Here is a 12,963-nt window from a genome sequence, read left to right on the forward strand (position 1 = left end):
TAAACCAAATGCGTGAAGCTTGGATAATGGTATCATTACTTGCAGGGTTAGATCAACACGTGTACGTACAGCTGTGAACTACTCTTCCCATTCTGTACCTTGGTTTGAGTTTATTCATTTTTACCATTCTTTTTTTTCCCTTCATTTTTAATCTTGAGAGGTTGTACTGAAGCTCATACACTGTATGTGAAAATAGTTCTGAGCTACCAAAAAAACAGTGATCCCCCCCCCCCCCCCCCCCCCAAAGTTACAGTAACCCAATATCATCAGGAACGTTTGCCTTTAACCCATGCTGTGTGCCATTTGCAGCAGGGGTTAAAGGCAAGACTTGGTAAATCACTAATGATAATGGGATGACCGTTTCCATTAGCAGGGAATTCCCACAGGCTGACTTATTACATGGTCTGTGATACAAATCCATTCATTCCCCCTCTTTACAGCAGATGATCATTATGTATATCACAGTGATCTCATATAACGTCACAGTTCTCTAGAGACAGCGTAAGTGTTACTACACTACCATGTGGCACTGAAAGTGTGTGTGGTGGGGGGGGGGGAGAGTGGAGAGGTGGACTGGGTACAGTAGGTTATTATGGCAATGCATAGGGTAAAGCATGTAACTCAAGATTACTTTAGTGCTTAAAATACACTCCGATGGGTATACAAATTACTAAAGTAGCACACATATACCTCTGGTTGTACACATAAATATAAAAACCTAACATGATGTTATAGTATGTCATAAGGAGGAAAATGTATCATAGTGCTGCATGTCTATATTGCTTTTTGTAGTTAACCCTTATATTAATGATCATTTTGTTGTGGGGGTTTTATTTCTTGCCTTGATACTAATTCAAGTCTACAACGGTTTAATTTGTGTTGTACAATCACCAATATGGTCAGTATTTATCAGTGATATCTTGTTGAGCTGGATGAGTATTTAGTTTTTGCAAAGTGTCTACTACTGAAATTTATTATGACCAAAATCAGTAATCAATTGATCTATCCAAGACAGACATATGCAGCCGGAGGGTTTTCAAAAAGTCGTAGAACTACAAATCTCAGCCTGCCCTTGCAGGATACTGTGAATTGGAGTTATATATCCACAGCAGCTAGATGGCAACAGGTTACCTAACATTAATCTAAGTCATTCCACTCTGGAAATGGAGGAGTTAATATGATTTCTGGAAAAGGTATGCTGATTGACTTCAATAAACAATAAATTCCCTGCAAAGTCTCTCATTATACAGTAAATTCTTCATAATTCTCTATTCTTAGTTCTTTCAATTTCATACAGTGCCTATGATACTGTGCGTTTGAAAAAATTCCAAATATTTATGGAAGTTATACAATTTAGGCTTGAGCATATATGTATTTCTAGAAAAGTACTGCACGCATTCAAGAATGCATTTATGTTTATTGAGCCAATGTCATTTTAACATGCTGCATGCACCGCTATAGGAAATACTCATTTCCTGGGGAATGTAGGTATGTATCTGTTTCATAGCCAGTCTCCTACAGTACTTTGTAAATTGAAAGGACGTAAAACTTGAATGGGTGCCAAGTAAGAATACCGGCAAGCAATTATGCTATCTAGTAACTGTTAAGTGGTGTTACCTACAGGTTACCAGGCAGCATAAACCAATATTGTAGATGGAGGCCTTTACGTATTGTAAAGCAAACAATGATTTACATGAGAGTTTGCAAAGTTATCTCTGTAATAACATAATACGTCTAATAATGTGACAGCTAATTAGGTCTGTATCATTGGACCCTTGTCAATATGTGTGAATTTCTCTGCAGTAGACAGCATGCTGCATTTACATTGAAAATATTGTCATTACTTTATTGTTCTGTCCTTGTGTAGACATAACAGTGTATCTAGTGCACTGTAGCAGTTTGGATGAAGGGACAGCTTTGGCTAAGGCCATTGCACGTTACATTCTAACTGTTTCTCCAATGATCATGTTGGCATTTAGTTTATTATTTTGTGTTTGGGTTTTTTATTTGGGATTTAGCCACCACCTCTAGTCTTGAGTACATTTAATATTACTGAGGTGGCAGTTCTGCACATTTATTTATTTTAATGATAGCTACAGCATATAGATAGCATTTAGTAGGTAGGATTTGGTTTATTTTTGTGTGTATTGTGTATAAGTTGTGTGGATGCAGTGCTTTATAGCACTGGAATAAATAACACATCTCTAGAAGCAAACACAATGAGATAAAAATGGTGGCATAATGATGATTTAATGATAATGCTTAGGCTAGGCCTTGGCCAATGTGGTGCTCTAGGTGATTTGTTTAGCTGCTGTTCCCCCTACCGTCCCTATCACCGGTACATGGGACTAGCTGGCACCTGACCTATAATGGGCCAAACCAGTGTCAGGACTTCTGAGTGGTGGGAATTTAGGCCCCTCTAAAGACCCAGGGGAAAACTTTGAACTGGGCAGCTTAAACACCAGGGGCCCAGGTGCAATGCACCTGCTGCATCAATGGTAGTTCCGCCTCTGGTGCAAGCACTCAGGTACTGATTTATTAAACTCAGTGAAGTGATAAAGTAGCCAGTGACAATGCAGTGCCAATCAGCTTCTAACTGTCATTTTTCAAACCCAGCCTGTAACTTGCCTGTTAGGAACTGTTGGCTTCTGCGTTATCACTAGTCACTTGATCACTTCTTCAAGTTTAATAAATCTGCCCCTTGATGAAATGTGCCCTTGAGCTTAGTGCCTGTATCACTGTCTGTGGCCAATATCTTGGTGGTCTCTAGGGGTATAGTTATAAAAACATGGTGTCCCAGTGGGGCTTTATTTGCTATGCTGAGTTTGGCAGACATGGGAGGGGTACCCTCTACCCTGGCCATTCCATACAGGGGTCAGCACTGCTCCACAGCTTTGCAAATACCATATACTCTTGCCTTTTCACGCTGGCTTCACTTCTCTGGCTACTTGACTTTAACAAGAGCCCTCTTGATGCCAGGGATTAAGTATCCTATAAACTTTTTGAGCTCTTCTATGCTCTGCCTCCATCATCGTACCAACTTTGTGCTGCTTCTTCTGATTGGCTTTTGGTGCCAAATTTTAAATCCAGCATCTTCACCTTAATTTGGCGCTGGGATCAGATTGCACTGTGCAAGTGTCTTAATTGCCTATGCCGCAGATAATTCTAAATATGATGGAAACGCATGTTTATTCCAATTCTGGTGTAAAGTCCCTTTGTTTTATAGTTGCAAAAAGATCATAAATCTGTAATAATACAAGGAAATATTGTTCCTGGTCAGTTGTATTTGCAGCTGTTTGTAAATCTGCATGCAGTGGTAATCATTTCCGCCACACAACACTGAGGTCATGAGTTTGGTAGCTAACCAGGGCCCTATCTGTGTAGAGTTTGTATGTTCAGCCCATGTGGCTTTTCAGGTTTCACCCACACACCAGTTCATTGGATGCTAATAAAAACAACCATTCTGTGTGCAATTTCACTTGTGTATTGGAAATACCCTATACATGTGTTATCGATTGTGACAGATTTTTCGACTAGCTGAAAAAATGGTACTTAATTGAAGAAACCCCCCCCCCCACCCACCCACCCACCCACCCACCCACCCACCCACACACACACACACACACACACACACACACACACACAAGATGTGAATGAAAACTTGTGACTTTCGAGAATGAATGGTATTCCACCCTAAATTTACCCTCCGTATAACCAGATGGTAGACAATCTGGTAAACAGGAGGGCAATCATGCAGCATTATAATACATAAGATGATACATATGATACAGCAGTGATGGCTAACCTTCCTTGACACTCCAGATGCTGGGATGTGTAGTTTAATAACAACTGGAGTGTCAGGTTAGCCATCACTGGCATACAGTATGTCCAGTGCATTCTAAAAGTTTTCATGTTATAGGTAATTTGCAGACTAGGATGATGCTGGACAAACTAGTGGGATGCAGAATTGCCTCTTTCTGGATTGATGTGACCTGTACATGACTGTAATAATATATTTCACGAAGACAGAGAAGTATTAAAGTTGTGTGTAAATGCATGAATCATCAGAAGCTCAGGACTTCAGTAGATAAATTGGGTAGAGCGAAGAGTAAACATGCTGACAGTTACTAGGTGTTACAGTTGCTGAGCTTTAAAGTCCGTTGATCATTTCTTATTTTTTAACCTTGCAGTTTTTGGCGATATATTTATCCATTCATCATAGATATAACAATAACAACTTATTATGGTACTTTTTTAGTTTCACGGCGGCAGTATGGTCGCCGTGAACTTCCGGCTGCTGCGCTCACTAAACTATCAAAAATAAGGTAAATTAACTCTATGCCAATGAAGATAGTTCATACCCCTACTATCCACGTTGGCATAGAGTTAATTTTAGATAGCGTGGCGAGCGCAGTGAGCCACCAAGCCCGCAGCATGGGCGAGCGAAGCGAGCCCCGCAAGGGGACTCAGACGCACGACCGCTGCCGCCGTGAAACTAAACAAGTACCCTTATTATATTGAGGCCAAAATTGTATGCATGCCCAATCTGTCCAGTGTTACACAAGCCATCCTCTCTTACGACAAATAACAGTTTTTTAGAGTGTCCCATAATGGAATGTAACAAGCATTAAGGTAAGACACACCTAGACCATAAACATAAATTCAAGGATAGCTTTAATCCTGCTAGCATAGAAAATCATTCATAAACAGATAATGGTGAACCACGTACCATTAACAATGTGCAAACAGTTCCTTATGTGGGTATACGTTTCAGTAAAATATGGTACCTCACATATGCTTCTTTCTGTCCAAAGCAGGCATGTCCAAACTGTGGCCCTCCAGATGTTTGTGAAACTACACATCCCAGCATGCCTTGACGTTGTTTTAGCATTGTCTAATAGCAAAACTGTGGCAAGGCATGATGGGACTTCTAGTTTCATAACAGCTGCTTTGCCATAGTTTGAACATGCCTGGTCTAAAGTAACATCATTACATCAGGCAACAATAGAAAGGGTGCAGTAAGTGATGTTACCCAGGCAGCCAGTCTTTAATACCTGATCCCCAGCACTGGCACAGGCATAACATAACTCATTTCTCGCTGAGCACTCTTCTTCCACTCTCCATAGTAAAAAAAAGACCAAGCTTGCTTGGATTCACATTAAATAGCAGTTCTGGTTTTATGGCTATAGTTTAAATATCTAGACACTAGCCAGCATGATTAGAATATGTTAGCCAGGAAGCCTAGTGCATGTGCCAGGGCAATTACATAAGACTTTGTTTAAAAGTGTGCATGGAATTGACAGTATTCCTTTATGGTCCTTCCCTGTATTAGTATTTATAATAATGATTTAAAGGAGACATCTATAAGGACACCATGGTTTTACTACACATCTAACCACTAAAGATCCATGCGTGGTCTGGGTTTAATAAAAATAAAGTATGTTATAATGTAAAACATACGTTTTCTATATCCCGCAAGCCTCATGTGATCATCTATTGGCTCTGCTCCTATCATTGTAGAATAGAGAAGTAAGGCTTCTGCCAGCACATTGATTACAGTCATGTGTCCATATTGGTAGTGCAGTATGTCTCAATTTCTGCATGACTAGCTCAATATATATTTTATCATTTATTTTTGCCACTTTTTTAAGAGAATTTTCATGTCTTATTTACATGTGAAATATCATTAATACAAAATATTATTATCTCCTCCATCCCATGCTCCTGGAACATTAATCGAGTTCCAAGTACCAGAATAACCAGACCAAAATAAAGTAGGTAACATTACACAATTATATAGCTTTTCCTGTTTCTAGTAAAGTGCCTTACTTTCCTACAGCTAGCCAATGTAGACTTATCTCTTGCTCAACATTATGGCGATTCAAATCCACATAGGTATCCATCATTTTCATCATTAATAAGTGTAATACAAGCAACATTGACAATAAGTTGCTATTACATCCATCCATGGTTGCATATACTCATTAGGAATGTTGTGCATGGCATAGTGGATTCTTCTTTACCATGCAAGTACCTAGCAATGTCTTTCAGAATAAGGTCCGTAGTGAGTGGTATCTCCACCCCAGCCCCCTACCCCCCATCAAGTGCTGCCTAGGAGTCATCATGCCACCACATACACCTATAAAGCTATTGGACTGAATACATTGTTTCCTCAGCCTATAGTATACCACATATGGGTACAGTGCTTTGTCTTCCTGTACTATGTTCATCACTTCAGGATTTTTTGGTACAGTACCTGCCCTATCATCCTCTCTGCATCCTGACTAGGACTGCCTTGACCAATACAGAAGCACTCTGGTGAATCACATGGGTGGTTTTGTAGGAAAAAAAAACACCAGTGCAGACAGCAGCAATAGCCAGACTTACTACCTTATGCTAATGTTGATGTCTGCAAATCTTCATACATTAGTTGCATCATCCACTTTATTTACTTTCACAGCATTAACTACTTGCTTGGTGCAAAAAAACAGATTCCCCTTTGTCTTGACTCTTAAAAGCATCTAAGTCAGGCTACATGCCCTTGACAATCCATTGAAATAGTTGTCTTGTGTGCATTTGCAATGAATCCGCTGAGTCGACACCTAGAAATGCCCTTATCACAGGCAGAGAGAATCAGTCGCGCAAGGAGACTCTGTCCAGTTGCATTATGAGTCATATGCGTAATTTGTTAAAAACTTCCATTTGTGTCTGCTTTTGACTTATATACAGTACCACTCCGATTCAGGCCCCTGCTATAGAAAACTTCAATAGACAGTGAACCAAAAACAACTTACTATTCCATGTATCTGAGGAAACATGGATGGGTCTGGAAGGTGTAAATACTCTTCGGGGAATTCAGAGAACTTACCAAAGTTTGATTCACCAGGACGAGTAGGGTCATTCCATGGTAACAAACGTTACATTTTTTTAACTAAAAAGATCATGTGAAGAATATAATTTTTTGAGCGTGTGTTTTGCGTATTTTGTGAAATGTTAATGTTGTTTGTGTGGTACATTATATGCTTTAATTTTGATGCAAAGCTTGTCATGAAAACAGGTAACAAACGTTACAAAGGACCTTTTCATGGAATGACCCAGTAGGCAATATTGGGGTAGATTTAACAATATTCTTGTTATCTCTCGATACAAATGATAAATGGTATTCCAGCCAATCAGCTCATAACTCATTTTTCAAACACATGACAGGAGCTGATTGACTGGAGCACCATTTATCTTTCATAACAAATGATAACAAGAATATCACTCATTGTTAAATCTGCCCCTATGTTTCAGATGCATCCAAGAAAACATGAGTCAATGACCTTTAATCATTTAGTAGTGAGAGGGTGGTCACATAATTCTGGCTGGTCTACTGGAATAATATATAATTATAATATGGGGTTACATTCCAATAGCTATTCCCAACAAACAAGGCGTAGTTTTACTGTTGAAAGCAGACTTTTAACCAGTATCAATGCAATATGCTCCTGCTGGTGTAACTTAAAAACCAAAAAAATATTATAACATAGGGGGTGATTCAGTACTGCATAGCACTGCATAGAAAGCTTGGCTTAACGCAGTGGGTGCGAACGCCTACGACCCCACCCGCCGGCGAATCCCCTCGGTACCATGGAAGGCGATGCGAATGCACAGGAGACTGATCGCTATTGAATCAGACCCATAGAAAACAATGTATGGAAAATAATTAATTGGGTGTAGTGCTTGTTTTCTCAAGCTCTGAATGACCAGTGTATAATACATCCACATGAGCAGTACTATTTTTCTGGAAAAATAGGTTCAGGAACTCCAGGTCTGCGGCTGGATCAATTAAATGAAAAATAAACATATAAAATAGAGAGAGGGAGGGAGAGATAGGTGTATATATTGTATTTAGAAACAAAGGCACTCACAGGTGACTTTAAAATAAAACTTATCTTATGGAAAGTACATTTTCAGTTCCTGATGATGTCATATTTAATTAGAGGTTCAGGAACTGAGGGGCAGATTTATTAAGCTTGGAGAAGAGATAAACTGGAGATAAAGTGGAGAAAAGGTAAAAGGAGATAAAGCACCAGCCAATCAGCTGTGTTTGAAAAAGACGGCTGGGAAATGATTGGCTTATCTCCTTTTACCTTTTCTCCGCTTTATCTCCAGTTTATCTCTTCTCCAAGCTTAATAAATCTGCCCCTGAGTTCCTGCTGGTTCCTGCTGAAAAATAGCACTGCACATGGGGTTGGTATAGAAATCTTGGCAGTCGCTACAGCAGCATCTCGCCAGCCAAAATCCTAATGCCAGTAAGTATTCACCCTAACCATACCCTTCCGCAGCCTAATCCCAACCCCTTTCCCGCAGCCTAACACAAAGCCTACCCCTAATGCCTAACCCCAACCCCAGTAGTTAGCGTTAGTATTCTGACTATCGGGATATTGCTGTCGGTATTCTGGGATTCCTCCACTTGTACTGTTTTTTATTCCACCTGTAAATCTATGTAGAGAACTGGAAAACATGTTCTGTCACTGAATAATTCCAGCTGACAAACACTGCTTTAGGGCATTATGTTATAACCAACCAAATTAGAAATGGTTGATACTTTTTTATTCTAATTCTTAATAAAGAACTTTAACAAATATGGGCAGGCAGCAGGCTCATCATCACAGGCAGTTTTGTGATCTTTCGAAACATTTATTCTCTATCGCTAATCCCTTATCACTAACACCCCCCCCACGCAACCTATCTCAAACCCTTCTACATTCAGCCTAACCCTAAAATCAACATTTTGACAACCATCCAGTTTCATGTCGACATTCTGAAAACGATGACAACATTTTAACAATGTTGACATATCTCTTGATATGTTGGTGTGAAATACATCACCTGGCAAACATCACACATTTCTATGATATGGAAAGTATTAAATAAATATTGTACGTTATATAAGATTCTCATTATGAATTCAGTTTACCCTCAGCTTATTGCAATTATGGATAGATGCAGTATAATATATTGTATATTGTACAGTAGTAGTAGATAAGTAAATGAAGTGACAATTATAAGTAATATTTTGTGGCTTTTCCTAATTATGAGGTCATAACCGCATAGCCAGCGAGCATTTCCCTGTCCTTACATTTTGTCATGTTAAAATGAGTAAAACACTATTTTAAGGCAAGATGGAAGGCACAGCGCTCTCTTACATTTCCCTTACTTCCCCCAATAAGGATTTATCAACTACAGATCTTTGAGAAGCTTATAGAGTTACTCCCAACACTTTGCCGGATGGACACTTTTACAGATTTTCCTTCTGTTACGCTTTTAATAAAAATCCTATAAATACAATCTGACTCATTTACTGTAAATCAAATCCAGCTGACATGATGACCTGCCACTGACATCTGTACGCCTATGGAAGTCCAAATTCAGCCCAACTCTTTTTAAGTGAGTTGATTCATTCATTTGCATTTGAGCTGGCCTTCATGCACCCCTTTTGTTTTTGTGATGCCATTGAGCATTGAATGAAGTGCAGGTAAAACGATCAAACTACTTTGTTCTTCCATCTCTTACATACAGTATAGCAGACACTCTCTTACACATAGCAGGCACAGACAGAAAGCCTTTCTTTGGATACCGTGTGGCACTCAACCCTATCCCATTATTTCAGGAGGTTCTTTATAGCATATGACCACAGGTTTAAGTGGAGCCATTGTACCCAGAGAATGGAGAGCTCCCTGGATCTCAGCCATGGCAGCGGGGCTGCAAACAAAAAATATACTTTGACTAGGTAAATCACTTGAATCGTCTCTTTCAATGCAGCAGATTCCTGTTCCTTCTCAGATCTTACTACAATTTTTTCATTTAACAAAGACTGAAATTTGCATAGGTAATATATGGGCAATTACTTTAATACCATGAGAGAAGCAAGCTATTGCAGATTATTACTACAATTTATTTATATATATAGCGCTTAGTCTTTACAGTTGGGCAGAAACACTGTAATATAATTAATGTGCTATCTAAGTATATAAGAGAACACGTTGCAAAAGCGACTGGGTCCCGTTCACACTATAGGGAGGAGGCAACATCAGCTGTAAGTGTTGCCTCCTCCCACGCCCCCCCCCCCCCCCCCCCCCCCCAATGATGCACGGAGGCTCCATCCCACCCCTCAATGATGCCAGTGACCTTTTTGCCAGGCCGCTGTGGGGGACCTTGCCTCCCCCATGTCCAAATCCCCCCCATGTCCAAATCCCTCAAATATTTTTTGCTAAATGTCATACCACCCAACATGATCCATTTAAGGAGGGACAAATTGCTCTGTTCCTGGACTTCCACCATCATTTATGATTGTTGTCACCTGGGTGGAACTAGTTAATGCATGAGAAACGTGTTTCACCACAGGTGATGGCAATCAGACCATAAAAGAGAAGTGCAAGAGTGGAGCATTTTATCCTTCCTGGAATGGTAGGTATGAATTATCCCCTATATGATGAGTGATGTGACTGTGGTTGCCATAGCATTCACATGACACTGAGCAAAGTATGCAGGAGTTTAAATTATGAATAGCAGCCTGTAGGAATGTAACTAATAAAATGGTAATTAACAAGCTTTTTCTTATCACCTTCCACAGTGCTTAATTGAAAAAAAAAAATCATGGGATTGCTTACCCATAATGTACAGTATAACACTATTTGTATATACCTGTGCGCTATACTACTTAAAGTGATCACAACTCAGTTATGAGCATACTACACTTGCAAATTCATTTGGGACAGATTTCCTTGAATTTCATTGATTGACAAGATTACCCTGAAGATTACCTCAATTAAGAATCAAATGTACAGATACTGCTCACTGCATCATAATGCATCTCTCCAAGCATTAAAAAAAGAGTAACGCCGTTAAAGATGACTGCTTCCATTTTGTCATAGTCAGTGAGAGTAATGTGCTTCCTTCTGTCATCGCTCTATCATTGGCCCTTATTCTGAATCGGACGGTACGGCCCGCGTGCGGCCGTACCGCCGATGTTTTTAGTCTGCACATGCGCAGAGGTCAATCTGCGCATGTGCAGCCCCATTCGCCGCAGACGTATTTCGTCCGCCGCAAAGGGGGCGTATAGGGGCGTGAGGGGCTTCATACCCTCATTTCCCTATGTATACGCCCCGCGTTTCATGGGCGTTCCCATGCAAACGCGGGGCGTATGCATGCTAATCAGGGTATGACGCCACTGATGGGGGCGGAAAGCTGACGTCGCCGGATGTCAGCTCTCAGCCCCCATACAAGCTATCACACGGACGATTGTCCGTGTGGTCTCAGCTTGCGGGAGCTGCTGTGGCGTGCGGCCCTGCCTTCGATGGTCGACGACCATCGAATGCAGGGGGCAGCTCCCACCATGGTGGAGGCGTACGCCCCACCATTTTTATGCGGATCGCCAGCCGTCCGTGTACGGACGGCCGTGGCGATCCGTCTCGTGGGCGGGGATTGGTTTGTGCGGCCGGAGCACCGTGTGCGGCTCCGGCCGCACCAACCAGAATAAGGGCCATTCTCTGCTGCATTATAATGAATGCCTTTCCGCAGGCTGTATAGGAAGGAAATTGAGGCATTCAACTGCCTTTAGCATCAGGTATATATGGTTTTCTATCAGGAAAATGTCCCAATTCTATTGTTGTCATGTTAAATGTGAGATCTGGCTAATCCATTTTCATATAGAGCACACACAGTTCTGGTTCTCATTTACTTCGTGGCACTTGCTTACATTGCAGACAGAAGGGGGCTCAGCTGAGCTTGTTCTTTCAGTTTAAAGGTTCTAATTTTCCTAATGCACTTTTACTTCAGCTTTTCTGCAATCAAAATATTTATCATGCTAGATTATAATTTCTTCAAACACTGTATTTAGAGTCTGATTCAGCAGCGGTATAGCAAAACTGCAACTGCTTTCTGTCACATGCTGAGGACCTCCCAGCACAGGGCAAGGCTGCTCAGAATGTAAAGTTCCTCCCTGTGATGCAATCGCTATTATATTACGATCACATGGCAGAAATGTGCAGCTCCCAGCCTTTGGGCAGGTGCAGCGCCTCCATTGGACCGTGCCTCACAGCAGTTGTTGGACCGTGCCCACTAAACCAGTGGCGTAACTATATATCTGCAGCCCCCCGCGGTGGCGGAGAGGCGTTAAGAAGGTGTGGGCGAGTGTCACTTTTTATTAGCAGCCAGGGGGGCGCTGTATATGTAGTTACGCCAATGCACTAAACGCTGCTTTTTGGCCCCCCACTGCCCATAAAACTGCAATCACATCCTTCCAGTATGCCAGTGCACTTTGAGCATTACGCATAACTGTAAGTGCGAATATAGCGATTTTCTCAGTTCTGCTTGGGCTACTGAATCAGGCCGTATTATTGTTGCCATAACTACTGTAGCTATAATAGTTATTAGTATGTGGCTATAATGCAATTCACATATTTGGGAGGATTTATCAAAGTTTGGAGTGAGATAAAATGATTAAATATAAAGTACTAGCTAATCAACTAGGCTGGCCAATCCCGGGATCGGGAACGGCAAGATCTTGGGAATTGGCCTAAAAACGCCATGATTTCAATACTGGGATTGGAGTTTCCAATTCTGGCGATTTCAGGATTAGACTGCGCATGTCATTGTCAACCTAATGCTTGTGTCGATCTATTAAACCTGTCAACCTTAGCCAAGTCGACTTTAATTTGCCCTCTGAACCTTCAGTGGTCGACCCAATGCATGACAACCTTAATTTGGTCGACCTAATGACCCATACCCCCCTCCCCCATAGTATTACACTATTGCATGCATTATTTCTCCAAATAAAGAATATATGTTGGTAATGGTATCCTAATGTAATGATTCAAAAGCTTTCCCATCTCTTCCCTCAGACTGTGCTTATGTTTTCCCATTTTACCAAGTGTCAGCTTTTTCATGGAAATGTAAGATAATCGTAATCATGCGAAA

The 12,963-nt window shown here is 40.9% G+C and overlaps 1 protein-coding gene across 4 annotated transcripts in view; it reads left to right on the forward strand.

Moving 5' to 3' along the window:
* ADAMTSL1 (ADAMTS like 1) overlaps nucleotides 1-12,963 on the forward strand; it is an 852,460-nt gene that overhangs the window by 575,596 nt on the left and 263,901 nt on the right. The window lies entirely within an intron of this gene.

Source organism: Crinia signifera, chromosome 1 (assembly GCF_055691185.1).
Source record: "Crinia signifera chromosome 1, ASM5569118v1, whole genome shotgun sequence".
NCBI classification, from domain to species: Eukaryota; Metazoa; Chordata; class Amphibia; order Anura; family Myobatrachidae; genus Crinia; species Crinia signifera.